The sequence below is a fragment of the Arachis ipaensis genome, chromosome B7 (assembly GCF_059453495.1).
Source record: "Arachis ipaensis isolate K30076 ecotype BB chromosome B7, ASM5945349v1, whole genome shotgun sequence".
Classification (NCBI taxonomy): Eukaryota; Viridiplantae; Streptophyta; class Magnoliopsida; order Fabales; family Fabaceae; genus Arachis; species Arachis ipaensis.
In genome coordinates this window covers 136,031,393-136,048,503 of record NC_142442.1, presented here as the reverse complement: position 1 = coordinate 136,048,503, position 17,111 = coordinate 136,031,393, and the positions used below count along the sequence as shown (strand labels likewise).

At 31.6% G+C, this 17,111-nt stretch overlaps 1 long non-coding RNA gene across 2 annotated transcripts; it reads left to right on the top strand.

Moving 5' to 3' along the window:
• Positions 1–7,726: 7,726 nt before the first annotated feature.
• On the top strand, positions 7,727–9,977 carry LOC110264738 (uncharacterized). 2 transcript variants are annotated; one of them, XR_015892338.1, is made up of 4 exons: positions 7,727–8,161; positions 8,273–8,391; positions 8,820–8,948; positions 9,242–9,977. It is a non-coding gene; the product is annotated as an uncharacterized LOC110264738 (long non-coding RNA). The 2 variants fall into 2 exon arrangements; XR_015892337.1 differs by having other exon boundaries at positions 8,820–9,977.
• Positions 9,978–17,111: the final 7,134 nt, after the last annotated feature.

Sequence of the window (17,111 nt, the reverse complement as noted above, 5' to 3'; positions counted from 1 at the left end):
CGTACCGCACCCACAGACAAAACAACTCAAGCCCGATAAGCTCTGCAAGCTAAATCGAACTTAGAATACCAAATTTGACAAAATCTCAATATAAAGGCTCAAATTTCGAAAATCAAAAGGGGGTAAAGAATCTGAGGTGAGATTGTAGCTTACCTGTGAAATTGATGCGATAGAATTGTAGAGCTCGGTACGCTAGACGCGTAGCCACAAACGGTGCAGCGGCTGGAGCTCGGATGAAGAAGTTATAGCAAAGGGAGTGTTTGAATGAGGGTTTGGAAGGCTTCAAGTGTTCTTCCTCTTTATTGAGTGTTTCCCAGCGTGAATGAGGAAGAGAAGGGAAAGAGGAAGTTGTGTTCTCACTTAACGGATGGGTTTGGTTGGGCCTTGGACCCACTTTGGGCCCGGTTCAACCGGTTCGGTCCGTTCGGCCCAATCTTGGGCCAAATTCTTCGAAATTAGTGTCAAAATTCTCGTTTTAAAGAGCTCTATCCTATTTTAATATAAGATTTTCATTTCTAATCTTCCTTATTAAAATTTAATTTATTGACTAATTATTTACTAATTTAGCGGGGTTTACAGGGGACACGTCCCAGACCAGATTTGTTTATGATGGATTTTGTTTTTGAAGAAGAGGCCATAAATTGTGTCAAAGAATTATCAAAAATTGCATCATCTTTTGTCACATATTCTAAACCATATTTTTCAAATAATGGCCTTTGATTTGCAAGTAATTTATCCAAGTTGCTAGAACTGTGAGCAAATTTTGCTAAATCACTATTTAATCTTTTAATCATTTCATTTAATCTTTCATTTTCAGTAATAAGCTCTTGAGAAGGATCCATAATGTGATTTCATTTTAGTTTTTCAAGTTTAGATTTCAGAAATCTATTTTCTTCAATAATATCCAAAGCACATTCGGTTTCCTTCACCTTTTCTTTCAAAAAATCATTTTCAGCTTTCAACATTTCTTTTTCAAATTTGCATTTATTATATTTGTTCAGCAATTTTTTAGAGTTTAGGATGAGATCATCTATGATAACATGTAAATCATCTATGGACAGATCATAGTAATTTACCTCATCAAGTTAATCTTCACCAACCATAAAGCATATTTGAGCTTCGCATTCGGAGTCTTCTTCCTCATCCGAGTCGTTTTCAAGATCTTCCCAAGATTCCATGAGCACTCTTTTCTTTTCTTTCTTTTCTTTTTCTTCCTTCTTGATTTTCGGACAGTTGTATTTGAGATGTCCAGCCTCCTTGTAGTTGTGGCAAATTACTTTGCTCATGTTCTTCTTGTACTCCTTCAAGCTTGAGCCCTTGTACTTGCCTTTGTTACTCATTAGCCTTCTAAGCTTTCTAGCAAAAAACACAAGTTCATCATCTGAAAAACTATCACTAGACTCACTCTCTTTTGATTCGACTTTTGACTTAAGGGCTATTCCCCTTTTTTTTAGTCTTGGTTTGTGTGTGTGATTTCATAGGCAAGAAGTTTTCCTCTCAGCTCATCATATGTTATGGGAGTTAGGTTGTTACTCTCGGTTAGGACAGTGGCCTTTATTTTTCATTCTTTTGTGAGGCTTCTAAAGACTTTTCTCACTAGTGTTTGTTCTGTGTGTGTTAAACCCCTAGCATCAAGGCTATTTATTATGATTGAGAATCTCTCAAACATTTCATCAATACTTTCTCCATCCTTCATATTGAACATTTAATACTCTTTTTGCAGCATATCAATCCTTGTTTCTTTAACTTGTTTGGTGTCTTCGTGTGTAACTTGGAGTTTCTCCTAGATTTCTTTGGCCGTCTTGCATCTTGACACCTTTTGATACTCCTCAAAGCTGATAGCATAGTGTAAAAGGTTAATGGCTTTAGCGTTCAGCTCCACTTTCTTTTTGTCATCATCATTCCATTTAGTTTCCTCTTTTGGAGTCACCACTCCATCAACACTTGTCTTTGTTGGAATCTTAGGGTTGCTCACGACAATCTTCCATATGTTGTAGTCAATAAATTGGATGAAGATTCACATCCTTTCTTTCCAGTAGGCATAGTTCTTTCCGTTGAAGAAGGGAGGCCTATTGTTTGACTAACCTTCTGTTAAAGTGTAGGCAATTGTGGTTGTGCCCAAGTTGTTTGCCATTGGACCTTTCCTTTGAGCGGTGAAGTTTGATTCTTGAGACCTTGGCTCCTGATACCAATTGAAGGTTATAGAAGGCTTAGAGAAGGGGCAGGTTGAATCTATGACCTTCTTTTGCTTTAATGGATTAAACCTTTAATATCAAACTTTCAAATAAAATCTGTTTGAACTGTGCAGCGAAAATTTTATGAGACAATTCCATTTTGTCTCATAAATATAAGAAAACGGAACTTAGAGAAAGAGAAGAAAGATACACAGGCATGTATCCTGGTTCAGTTGCCTTCTGTAATACAACCTACATCCAGTCTCCACCACAACAGTGGTGAAATTTTCACTATAGTTAAAGTATTACATACACCAATTTCTTAGGATTCACTCAATCCTTTCTTTCTCAAGTTCTTATCTAACTTGACTTGGTTATGCTAATACTTAATTCTTCACTCTAAGTGATAACCCAACTTAAAAAGGGGCACTTCACAGGTGCAAGATACAAGACAAATGAAACAACCTAAAAAAATCTGAAATCACTCTAGGCTTTTCTCTCAAGTGTATCACTCAGCCTTTTGTCACGCATAGACTTTTTCTTGAATTTTCTTTTTTAGCCTTTTACCTCTCTAAGAAATTACAGAAAGATATACATTAAAAATGAAATACAAACTATAAAACATGAAGGAGATTGATGCATTAACAACCTCTGTTGCTATAAGTTGAACCGGATTCAACTAACTCTGATTAAGTTCTTCATCTTGGCAGAATGCTTCTTTAACTTAGAAAACATTGTCCAAAGTTGATGAACTCTTCACAGAGAAGCTCTTCAAAACAAACTCAAGTTCTGGTTCTCTCTCCTTGTCTTCAAAACAAACTTTTCGAGCTGTGTGCTTTCCAGACTTGTCATTTCACTTTCTTCAATTAACCCCCAAATTAGGGATTTCAAAGCTGGTCTTTTTGCTTGACCGAAGACCTCAGATCAGCAAAGAGAAATGTTTCAATGGTAAACCCAAATCTGAACCCTTGAGCAAGTGCTTTGTTTCCAAGAAACAATTTTAGCCTTTGATTCACAGCAGTGATTATTAGAGAATACTTTCTCTAATGATCCCAAATTGGAGTTGCAGAAATTTAGAGAAGGAGTAAAGAAAGTAAATTGCATGCAAATGGAAATAAATCACCTTTATCCTCTGACTTAGGTTAGCTTGCTTTGATTTGGGTGATTAAACACTACCTTTTGAGTTTTACCTTTCTCTTTCTTTCTTTTCTGGTGAAATGAACAAGAAGAATGAAGCTCTCTCTCTCTCTTTTTCTCTGAGTTTGACCGAAGCACGTAAAGTGAACGATGGCTTCAACTTGGATGAGGAACTTGGGCCTGGATTGGCTTCTTTCTATTCAACCCAAATGACTTCTTCGTCACATTTTTTTTGGGCTTTGCTTGTAAATTTTGTACACTATAGCAGCTTCTGTTTCTTTGTTTCATTTATTTGGACTGCTGCTATTTTATTTCTTGGCCTGTAATGCTAATCAAACACAATCAAAACTAATTGGGTATTTAACTCAATAAAATAATGTTTGTTATGATCAATTTAAAATTAGTTATATACTTAACTCAACAAATATAATTATAAAAAATTAATAAAAATAATAAAAAAAATTAAAAAAAAAATTTTATTAGTATCTCTATATTATTTTTATCAGAAAAGATACAAATTAAAATACACTAATCTAATATTTTTAAACATAATATCTTTATCTTTGTCTCATCTCTAAAACATAATTTATGTCTTTATGTTACTATTTCATTATCTCGTGCCTATAAACCCAAAAGATTTTAACGACCACAGTATAAGAGATAAGGATTCATATAAAAAGTATGTCTTAGACGAAATTTATATACGTATTGTTTTAACTCACTGAAATAAGGTCTAGATTTTGTTCCAGATTTTGTTCCAAGGGCTGGCATGTCTCCCAAGATGAACGATCTTGAACCAATTCTTACTTTAGATTTGATTTGGGAGTTGGACCTTAACAAAACAATAAATTAATTATAATTATAATTAAAAGATGTCTATGTAAGCTAATTGTTATGGCTTCATGGAAACATTATTGGCATCAGTATTAGATTAACAATTATGAGACCAAAATTGTTTCTGAGACCAACAAAATTTAAATTTTTGAAAGGAAAAATATAGATAGATAATGAAAATATTAAACAATGTGAATAATGGATATATTGAATGTTTAATTTACTAGGTATTCGAATGTTTAATTTACTAGATGTGCAGATAATTATTTTAATATTAAGATTTATGTGAGTAATTTAGAGTGTAGTATATTTTACTTAAATTGGATTAATTTTAAGATCCGTTGTTTATGTTATTCAAAAAAATTATTAATTACCTAGCATAATCTTTTTAAAAAACATGATATTTAATTAGCTTTTTTTTTTCAAAAAATAAAGTCTCTATTAATTAACTTATTCTAACAATTTGCAAGCATTCAAAAAGCATTCCCTTTATATTTGTCTGGGCATTCCTCTTATGGACAAGTGGATGATTGGTCTTCATATCCAACCTCTTTAATTTTGATCAATTAATTAATTGCAAGTAAGCAAAAATTACTTCCAAGTTGCGTGTCTTAGTTGCTGATTTGTAGGTCCGTTCTTCCATATGCTTACCAAATCTGCTGCCTTATCTATCACAAAAAAGTGAAGCTGAGTCAAATCATTTAACGTAACTTGCATGCATAGTCAACACCACAATTCCTTAGCTTTCATTAGAATTTAGAAACATGTTGGTAAAACTAATACATAACGTGAAAACTTAGTTACAGTCGATTTCACGTGAAGTTGATACTTGAGAGCCGTTAGATAATTTGACTGATTTGACTAAATTTTTATTTAACGACTCTGAGATATCAACTTCACATAAAACCGACTTCACCTAAGTTTTCACCAATACATAATGCATAATTATAAGAACTGAATTCAATCGATCAGTTCGATTTAGTTAATCAAAAATTAATTATGAGATCGATTTAATTTAAGATAAAAATCATTTAATTATAGATTAGTAAAAAAACTGAAAAATAAGTTAAAAAATTCATTAACCAATTGAATCAATGTAAATTTTTAATGGTTAATCAATTTAAAATAATAAATTATGTAAAAAATTATTTTTTAAAAAAAATTATATACTTTATACATAAACATATTATTGTATTATATCGAGTTCAATTTCGATTGAACTTCGGTTAAATTTTTGAACCTTTAAACTTTTAAAACTGTCAATTTAATGACAAATTCAATTTTCAAAACCTTTAACACATGACATCTTATTCGTTTTGATAACTAGAGTAGCCTTTATGAGTTTAAATATAATCGATATAAAAAATATGTCTCATACAAAATATTTTATGATTAGTTTGAATTGAGAATACTAATATATAGTTTCCATCGAAATTTAAGAAAAGAAAATATTATACGATGAACACTTTTAGTGTATAAAAAAGAGAGGAAATTACTGTTGATTTAAATATAAGATTAAAAAAAAGTATTATTAGATCACTTAATATTTTTTTTCTAAAGAAATATATTTATAAAACGTGTTTGAATTAGATATCCGCATCAACTCCAAAGAAAAACTTTGCCATAAATTAAGATACGTTTCCTTCTTTCCAATTTCTGTTAAGGGAAAAAGAAAATGGAGCAAATATGCAAGCAAGAAAATACGTAACCTCATGTTATCAAAAAGTATATGGTCTAGTTTTAAATAAAATCTAACTCTTAAGTTTTCGCACATGTAGCATTCCAATTTTCGATTGGATTATCTCTTGTTTATTTAAATTATGATGCCATCATTGGCCAAATTAAAAGCATTTTTTTTTAATAAACATTTTTATAGAATTCACTACTAAAAAAAATTATTTTTAGTAGTCATTTTTCTTGCTTTTAATAGCAATAAAATAGCCGCTAACATTAGTCATTTTATGCTTTGTCGCTAAAAGATTTTAGCAAATATAATTATTGGTAAAAATCTTTTTAATGACCGCAAAAAATATATAATTAAAATTATAACATATAATAATAATGACAAATATATAATTATCGCAAAAATATATCTTAAATAAGACATATAATGATAATTATGTTACTGTCACTAGCTAAAAGTGATTTTTATTGTACTGATTATTGTAAATTAATAACATTATTCAGTCTTTTTCTTCCTATCAAATTTTGATATATGGTATTGATGTAAATGTTTTCAGCCCATTATAATTTGTTGTGCTAGTAATAAAGAATTTCTTGTAAAATCACATTAAAATTCTAATAATTAATAAAGTAGGATATGGTTTACCTAATAAGTATCTTTTAAAGTCACTTGTTAAAAAAAATCAAAATTATCACAAGTAGTATTGATATTAAAAGTATTAACTTTTGAATGTATTAAATATATTAAAAACCATTCAAAGATATTTTTTTTTTCAAATATTTATCAAATGGCTTTAATTTAGAGCCTTTACAAAAAATATCCCTAAAAATGAGAGTGTAATAAGTTCATCATATTTATTATATATAAAAAAGAATTTAATTTTAGTACAATATTAGTATAAAATAATTTTACATATACATTCAATAACATGATATTTCATCAATAAAAATAACTATCTTTTATATTAATTGCATAAATAATTATCTAAAAAAATAAATATGATTATAAATTTGTATAAAATATTTCACACTTTCAATACATCAAAATTAAACTCACGTTAAAAAAATTGCTTCAACTTTACGCTTTTGTCAGTTTCTTGAATAAATCACCGACCTAAGTTGTGATTAATAAAAAAAATGTATAATATATCAATAATGGCAATGCTTTATCATTAAAAGTAGAATTGGCTAGCTATAAACTTAATTGGACACGAATGAATAGCACATTAAGATGGATGCATGCATATCAATTTTGCGAATTCGTACACTATCATATGACAAATAAAATGCAATTATTGCTCAAAACAAAAGCATGCATGGCGCATATAGAAAGAAACAGAACGCTACCTACTTTCTTTCTAAAGAAATCCCTCCTTTTTGACCACCATACTTTTCTAGAGATAATAACGCCCCTTCAAATTTTAAATCATCAACATTATTTTAAGGGGCAAGTTATACCCTTTAAAAAGGGGAAAAACCTCCAACATAAACACACCTAGTCACGAACCTAACATGTCTTTTTGCATGGCATTACATACGATGGTTTAGTTTTGTTCTGCCTCAAACGTTTTATTGAAAAAGATGATTGAGGGGTAGTGTGTTTTACGTTGTTTGTCATGAAGTATATGTTTTAGTATTAGCGGTGTGATTTGGCTCGATTTTGATAAAAAAAAATAGGGTTACTACAATATTTTTGCCTTAGATAACCCTTATCCGAAGCAACAGTTAACAAATGTTGTCTTAGATAGAAAAGACAACATTTTTAACGAGTTGCCTTTAAGTATGACAAAGATAACAAAATTTTTGGCCACCCACTAAAATAGTTGTCTTTGATATCTAAAATAACACTTAGAAAATGTTGCATTATACAAAATTTAAGACAACATTTTTAAATAAAAATATAATATTTTATAAAGGTTGTAAAAAAATTGAATAAATAACATTTATAAAAAATTGCCTAACATTTTTTATAACTAAAAATTTTAGAAGAAACTTTTTATTATATTCCCACCGATTATTTTTCCTATCAAATAACTTGAAAAAAAAACATTTGTTTCTCAGTTCATTTGAAATTGAAAGAGTCCTAAGCCTTAAAATTACCAAGCCACGGAAGCCAATAATACACCCACGCGCAAACCCTTTCTCTTCGTTCTCCATTACCAGCTCCAATAATCGACGACGCTAACGGCGACAGCAGCTCGACACACAGTGCTCTCTTCAACGGTGACAGCGCGGTGCTCTCCTCCACGGCGACGGCGCGGTGCTCTTCTCCATGCAGGCTTCTCGATGGCGACAGCGCGGTGCACTCCTCGTTCTGCGCCAAACCTCCACCGGTGAGAAACCCTTCTCCCTACTCTTCTTCTCTTTCTCCCTCTTCTTTTTTCTTGCATCTTCCTATTTGCGAATCGGAGATGTAAAAACCGTAGCCACCTCTGTTCCGCTAGCGAGCTTTGATGCATCACGGCGACCACCTCAACTGGTCTATTGCTTTGGCAACACGATGACCACCCCTCAGCTGCAACCTCATCACCCCTGCCTTCTTGTTTTGTTCTTCAATTTTCAGGTTTTTGTAAAAACTCATTTTACTGTTCTCTGATTTAATTCATTATATTTTAATTAGATTTTAATTTTTACTTAATAATTTTATTTAGTCAAACTTATTTTGGCTGATTAGGTTACTTTAGATTAAAATTAGGATTTTCTTATCAGCATTTGTCTTAGTTCATAGCTAATTAAGCATGCTATTATGATTCTTGAATCTGGAATTTCAATTTGTTTGGACTGGCTTGATTGATATTTTGTTGAATTTCAAGTTTTAATTTTCACTGCTTTTCAGTAGAATTCAACTTAAAGGAAAAAGAACAAGAAAAAAGGAACAAAAAGAGCAGTTTGAGACACTATTAAAATTTTAATTTAGGGTGTCTGTGTTTTTCTTTAGTTTTTTTTTCAGTGCTATTTGATATCATATATATCATTATTGTTGTCTTGTAGGGAGATGCTGATGTAATATGTAGTGGAGCTTGGAAATTCTGGCCGCTGGAGCTTATGGCTTGCGTCAATTTTGACCGTGAGTGATTTTATGGGGTGCTAAGCCTTCTAAGGTATTCTAATATTTTTGAGGTATGTGCAAATTATACATAGGACTTGTGTAACTGTGTTTTGAATTATAAGATAATTTTTTAGAGGTGTTTCTTAGTCATGGCATGGTGATTAATTGGCATGTTCATTGGTTTCAACTAGCCATAGGTTTGTTGCTAGTTATTTACTATTAAATTGTTTGGATTTAAAAAATCCATTTTATAATTTGAATACTAAATGGATGATTAAGTCTCATTTTTTTTATTTTTTAATTTAAAAAAGTATTGCAAAGTCTCATGCTATTTATCCTTACAAATACCTTCTTTGTATATTAGCTTAACATTGGCTTAGAATGAAGATGTGGTAGAACATTTCTTCTTCAGAAATGGAACAAATCGATAAAGGTATCATTTCAGAATGCTGTTGATCAAGTTTGGTACCTTTTCCCAGATCTGAATCTCGATTCTGTTGAGTTGGATCATCGCAAAGTTGTAAAGGAAGGTCAGTTGGTGGAACCTCACTCGGCATAACCATGAATGAATGAATGTTAGAACTTTTCTTTTTTGTTTATTATGCTAATGCTAATTTTGTGCACTTGTTATTGCTATGTATCTATGTTAGTGCTGTATTTTAAGAACTAAGAAAGACAATGTTAGTGCTTCTCATAACGTAAATAGCTTTCGCAATTCCCATCTTCATGTACATACGTAATATATTGAACTATCCATGCTACTCTTAACATTATTGGAATTCTGTGGATCCTGTTCTTGTTGCTCATAAGATGTTCTTTATATTGCTATCCATTTGTTTATGTTTCAATTTGTTGACGACAATGGTGTTTTTTAAAAAGGGTCATCTGAATGGGATTATGTATTGGGTTTTCTTGTCCGAGTCAGTTTTTATTCATATTTTTGTCATAAATTAAAAGCTTGTTAAGTTTTGAAAATAAAATTACTAAATTGATGATAAATAAAATTTTAAATAAATACATGTTCAAATTTTATGATGCTGGAAAATGTAAAGAATTTTCTTATCTTGAATTTGCTGTTTTATGATGCTTTTGCACATTTACTTTGATTCGGGGTTTTGTAGAGGGTATTTTATGATACGAAGATGTTTAGGACTTTAGGTTAATACGTTACTTGTTGTTTGGTCACTGGTGAGTATGGTTGGACTGCAAACATGGAGAGGATTATGAAAGCTTGGGCCTTGAGAGACAACGGCATGACTGACTACATGTCTAACAAAAAGAATATAGAGATCAACCCTAACAATAGCATTATGGAAGAATTGACGAAGAGAACGGAAGCTGATAAAATTGGGCATTTACTTTTTTTTTTGTCAAAGTTCATAAGAAATTCTGTTTTTTTGTTGTTGTTTAGTTATGTGTATTTTTATTTGAATTGGCAACTGTATATGTTTTTAGAATTTATTTAGTTGAATTTGAAACAACTTTTTAATTTAATATATATGCAATATATTAGCTTATCTTTATTTTTCTATCTATTAAATTTAGTTTAAATAGTTAAATTTTATTAAAGTGTGCTATATATCCCTTGAAAAAGACAATTTTAAATAAATTTAGATAAGTGTTGCTATAGATATCTAAAAAGGTAACACAAAAAAATAACCAGAAAAATTTATACAAGTGTTGCTTTAGGTATATGAAAAAGTAACTTAGAAAAATTTATACAAGTGTTGCTTTATATATTAAAAAATACAACTCATAAAAAGTGTTGCAATAAAGTAATTTTTTATGTGTTGTGTTTGGGTCTGTTGGGCAAAATGCACCATTCCCCCTTGAGAAAATACCTTTCACAGAGAAATAAAATAGACACAATCACAACACAAGAATTTAACATGGAAACTCCAATTACTGGAGAAAAAACCACGGCCGTTGTCAAATGACAACCAGAGAATATCACTATGTGAAAATTGTTACAACACATAGACTTCTTTCTCTCTAACACCGGCACCCCAGTACACCCACACTCTCAAAGCAAATATTTAACTACACCTCACAACATTTTCTAATCAAAGAGTATAGAGGAAAAGAAAAGTCAGATACAAGCTTTAAGTGTTTTCGACTGGTGCAAAAAATATGGAGAACTTAGCCTCATATTTATAGCCTAGGTCACCTACTCCATTTGCTATCCTAAGCAATGTGGGACTAATTCAACCAAATCCTAACAATCTCCACCTTGATTGAAATAGTCACACATCTTCAGCTTCCATAGTCAATACCGACAATTCTTTGCTGCCATTGTCTATACCGACAATCATAGTTCAGAGAACTATCATACTCCACCATGAAAGTATACTCACTTGGAATTAGACCACTCAAAACATTTCGCCTTGGTACAGATCGAAACCTTGCTGAAAATTCATGGTGCAACTTTCAAATTGGCTTTTCCTGGAAGTTCATCAGCCATCGACATAACTCTGCCACACACCTTGCATCTCAACGCCAACCAATGCCCGTGTGCAATTGTGGACCCGATTGCCACAACTTATCCTTATCCATGGCAGTGCGGCAATACCATGAGAATACTTCTTATCTTCAACGCCTTGTGCAAACCTGATTGTATCAACACATCCTTGACTTGTATTTGCCACAAGCCAAAATTGATTCTTCCATCAAATTTCTCTATTTCATCTTCACAGCACTTGAATATCCTGACATTGTTGCAACCGAATACTGAAATAGTATAACTCAACTGTAGACCGTGCACTAGGAAGGGTCCCCAGAAAAAAGAGGTGGGTCACAATGGACACACTTAAATACTAAGTCTTTCCTTAGCCAGAACCTTTCCAAACTGCACTCTCACAGTGTCACACTGCCTTCCAGCAACAACAACAGTAACCAAAGATCAACCTCAAGTCACAGGACAAAATTCTTTTCTGATGTGGAAGGTCGGACTAGGCTGCAACCACAGAGCATACTAAGAATAAATCCCACCGAACCGAAGCTCTGATACCACATGTTGGGAATATTTACACCATTCTCCCTTGAGAAAATACCTTTCACAGAGAAATAAAATAGACACAATCACAACACAAGAATTTAACGTGGAAACTCCAATTACTGGAGAAAAAACCACGGCCGTTGTCAAGTGACAACCAGAGAATATCACTATGTGAAAATTGTTACAACACATAGACTTCTTTCTCTCTAACACCGGCACTCCAGTACACCCACACTCTCAAAGCAAATATTTAACTACACCTCACAACACTTTCTAATCAAAGAGTATAGAGGAAAAGAAAAGTCAGATACAAGCTTTAAGTATTTTCGACTGGTGCAAAAAATATGGAGAACTTAGCCTCATATTTATAGCCTAGGCCACCCACTCCATTTGCTATCCTAAGCAATGTGGGACTAATTCAACCAAATCCTAACAGGATCCTCTAAGACAACCCTTATACGAAGTTGCTTTTTTTTAGTAGAAAATGCAACGTTTTTTAAATGTTACCACGAAAAGGATTTCCTTTGATGCAAAAAAACGTTGCCTTAGACCTAAGGTAACGGCCGTATAGCCAACCCCCAAAAAGCGTTGCATTTTGTCGAAAAATGTTGCCTTTGATCAAAGGCATCACTTTTTCTTATTATAGGCAATATTTTTGAAGGGTTGCCTTAGCCCAAATTTGTTGTAGTGCGGTAAAGTATATTTTTTTTCTAAAATTTGAAAAAAATTTTAAAAATATCCCAAAGTTTTATTTTGTTTCAATTTTGTCCCAGAAATTTTTTATTTGCATCAAATATACTATTGACGACTAATTTTTCAAAAAATTTAAGACCAAAAAGTATACTTTACCCAAAAAAATAAATTGGATTTGAAGTATATAATTTATTGATGCCATTTGAATTGGATCGATTAATTTTATTTTTAAATCCGATCCAAATTTATATAAACTACTACGATTTGGATTGGTTCTGTTTATTTAGATTTTAAAAAATAAAATTTAACTTTTATATTTGTGAGTCATAGTGTTCAGAAAAGAATTTTTGAAAAGCTTGAATCACATCACACATTTTTCATATACATGATTAGGTTTTTGGGATATATATACTTTGCTTTTCTGAACTACTGATCATGGAAAATTTGCTTTCAGCACTTTTTTTTTCTCGGCAAGGCACATTTTAATTTTAAACTTTTTTAAAGTGCACTTTAATTCTTTTTTTTATTAAATTTTCTTCTTCGTTGTATGTTTATAGGGCGAGAGGGAGAGATAATTTTAATAAATTATAACTTCAAATTATAATATTTTATATCATCATCAATTATAACACATCTTATGTGATTATGAAAGTAATTATTATTATTATAAGATTTAAATATCTTTTTAAAAAATCATGTATGGTTAAATAATTGTACAAAAAGTGCTTTTTTCTTAATTAACATCGTCATGCTAATATTATGTACTAAAAATGCTTATGTAATATATATTATATTTAGCACGCTATGCATGTCAACTCATCATAAAACTAAACTCCTAGCTAGTAGCTAGGTCCATATGAGTTAGCCATGAAATTAATTACTAAATAGTAAATATACCATTTTTAAAGTAGGCATAAATTATCAAAAAGGAAAGAAAAATGAAAAGAGATATACATTTGAGTTATAAATAGCATTAGTGAAAGCTAAGAAGAAAGGACAATATTAATAGACTTTTGAATGCATGTCTTTTGATGCATAATAAAAGACTTTTGAATATGTGTCATTTAAAATATAAAAAAACACTAACTTTTAAAAAGTATAGTGCTTAATTAGATTTAAAAGCAATCAATTATATGAATGAACTACTTAAATGCACAAGCCAGCAATCATAAGAACAGTTGAACTATAAATATTTAATAAAGTGATAAAAGTTAAAAAAATATTATGTTATTTATGCAACTAAAATAATTGAAATATCAACTAAGAAAGTCATTGTTGAAGGTGGAGTGTTATTACATATGCAAGATAAAATTCAACATTTGACACTTATCTAAATAGATGAGTAAGTTAAATACTCAACTAATTCAAGTTGGTTTAATTAAACTCTAGTTTCACATGTCAAGTTGCAAAGACTAACTACTTCTAACACTCTACTTTTTACAATTAGCAAATTGTTAGTCTCTAGTTGATTAGTCTACTTCAAACAAAATTACTACTAAAGAAAGAGATATATGTGATTTTATCAAAATTGAAGAGTTAGAAAAGTATATTTTGGTTAAAAATTGCCTAGAACTTCCGTACAGTGTTCCTTCGTGTGTCCACGTCAACCACACTGAAAACATATAGTATGCAGTTCGCTTCATACTCTATGAACATCATCCTTTCTTTGATTCTAAATTTTGACCTCAATGGTTTAGTGAGATCCAGCTTCACGCACAGCCTCAAAAAATCTATCCCTGCTTACATATTCTGCTGTGTTGTAGTCAATTTTTAGTGTCTTGCCTATGATATCTCCTATTGTCTTTAAGATAAATTTATCGTAGTATTCAATAGACAAGTATGAGAGACGTACCCATGCTGCAATCTTGCTAAGTAATTATAAAAAATTAACCATGGTCCTCCCTTTAATGCTAGATCATAGTCAGCTCTCGCCGTAAACCTAACCAGGAAGAAATCATTCCCGACATCAATGAGACTGATTATTCTTTCTTTGTTTCATATCCCCTCCAACCTCTTCTTCAACACACCATACCTTATTTTGCGTCTGAGTAGCTTGATTATGAGTGTGTCACTCCACATTTTATTTAACTTTTTCTGTTCAGTTCTATTGAGTATTAAGTTGGGATAACTATTAAAGGGTATTTACAAATTTGATTAATTAATATTATTAATATTAATAAATAGTTACTAATCTATTAGTATCATTTGCTTAAAGGGACACTACTTTTTAAGAATTGTGTATATTCAAAATATTATATTTATTGGCTAAAGGGACAACTCTTTAAGAATTGTATATGTTCAAAACATTCTATCCATTAGCAATAAAAAAGACACAACTATTTGTGTATTAACAAATTATAATTGCTACATGCAATATGTATAAATGAGTCCTTATCCACTATTTCAAACACACAAGTACTAAATGTACATTTTACTTAACTATTAAGAGATTTTCTTTGTTCAAGAGAGTTAAGAACTTCTTACTATTACTAATTAAGAAATTCTTAGGTTTCATTGTATTCTGTGAGAGCATTGTTATCAACCCTATAGCAACTAAGTGTAGGGACAAATATCTCTCTAAAGAAAGCTATCTAATCGTGCCTTAAAATCATCTTCATATACCTAACAATCCTCATCCCAGATCAACTTTCTTCTCGACAACTCCCTCCTAACTTTCCAGTTTTCACTCCCTAATACTTCATCCTCTCTATCCGAGTACTCATACTTTGAGTCCTCGTCCGAGCTATCTTCCTCAGTCATGGGATTCTCTTCTTTCTACTCTGTGTCCAACTTATAAACAAAGGCAGGTTCCTTCACCATACTGGCGTACGACTTCTTTCCCTGGCCTTGCTCCACTGCTATCATCTTATTTGTCGCTCTTCTAACCATATTTGGTCCTTTAGTATCATTGTTGCGCAATTTTCTCTTACTATGTCTCAGGTTGTCCTCCTCTTTCACCGAGGATGTCCTGAAGCTTTTTTCCTCTCACTGCAATATTTGAGAGCATTTTTTTTCTCTATTCTTTAACTCTTTAGTTAGATCTAAAATTGGCTTAAATATCAATTTACTGTCGACAAGATTTGTGCTTTTTCTATGACCCATTTTCTTACCAATTTTTTAGTCATGAACTCATGAATTTGAAAACGAAGTTAGGTTGATCTAGTGGTTATTAGCTTACTAGTCCGCTTAAGCAAGTATTGAGGGTTCGAATTCTGCCTTGTGCATGCAGCAACTCATTGGCCAATGGCAAACCCTTAAATGGAGTTCTGATCCGCGATGGATTAATTCTTAGCCTGTCGAATTGGAAAATACCGTAGATAACAAAAAAAAAAACCTCATGAATTCGGTAATAGCAATGCCAAAAAAAGAGAGAGATAGAGAAAAAAAGAAATTTGCGGTTTAAACTATGTGTGAAACCGCCAACCAACGCAGTGCGGACACGGACCTCTCTCAAAACAGCCCATATATACTACAAACTAGTCCGACTTGGTCTATTAATATTTAGTTTATTGTGGTCTGGGCTAAATGGACCAGACTGATACACCCACCTCTAATTGTTAACAAGTTACGTTATTGTGGTATGAAACAGTAATAAAATAAGAGCAATGCTAGGGGGCCAGCAACATTTGTGATTGGTAGCCATCAACTAGTCATCAATGATGATTTGATTGTGTGAGATTGGTGTGAGATTTCATCCAATGGCTCACATTTCTCTGCTGGTTACATGTTGGCCAAAATGTAATAAAATTGCTGGCCCCTAGACTTTTCCTAAAATAAATCTAATTGGCAAACCAAAGGGTTCAAAGAAAGTATAGTGTGATAGTCAAATAAACTTAAACAACTCAAAAGTGAAATCAAAAGCATGATGATAATGTGGATATGATAATACTACGTACTATATACACTTGTGTTGGTTCCAACAAAGGCTATCATATCGACGTGTTTTCCATCAAGTTATGTTTCGAAATTGTTGGCTATCATATATATTTAGACTATGAGTCTCTTTCAATTTTATTATTACTACTCTACAATGTACAAAGCATAATCTTTGATAATTTTTTCCAAGGTGGGTCTTCGCTGTCAGAAGTGAATCTAATGAGTTAGACCCCCTATATCCCTGGAAGCATTTGTTGACTTTTCTCACATATATAATATTTTTTTAATATATGTAAATAATGTGAGAAATAGATACTTTTGTCTTGCATTCAGATTAAGCTTCTTAAATTGGTTTTCACATTAAAAGAAACAAACCTTAACCATGAAAACACAAGTTATTATTTCCAAGGCTGCTTATCACGTTACACTAGTGAAAATGATATGTATCCTCCTATTTGGGAAATTAAGTTCTGAATTTGAAGCTTATAAGCCCTCTTGTGATATATCTGTAACTACTAGTTTGACTACATATATCAAAGCACTTAAAGCAGAACGAAAGGACAAAACTTTATGCTATACATCATATACTATATACCATACAAAAAATACCTTATAATTAATAACAGAACAATCACCATTATCATGGTTGTCATTTCCACTATCTTTGGCA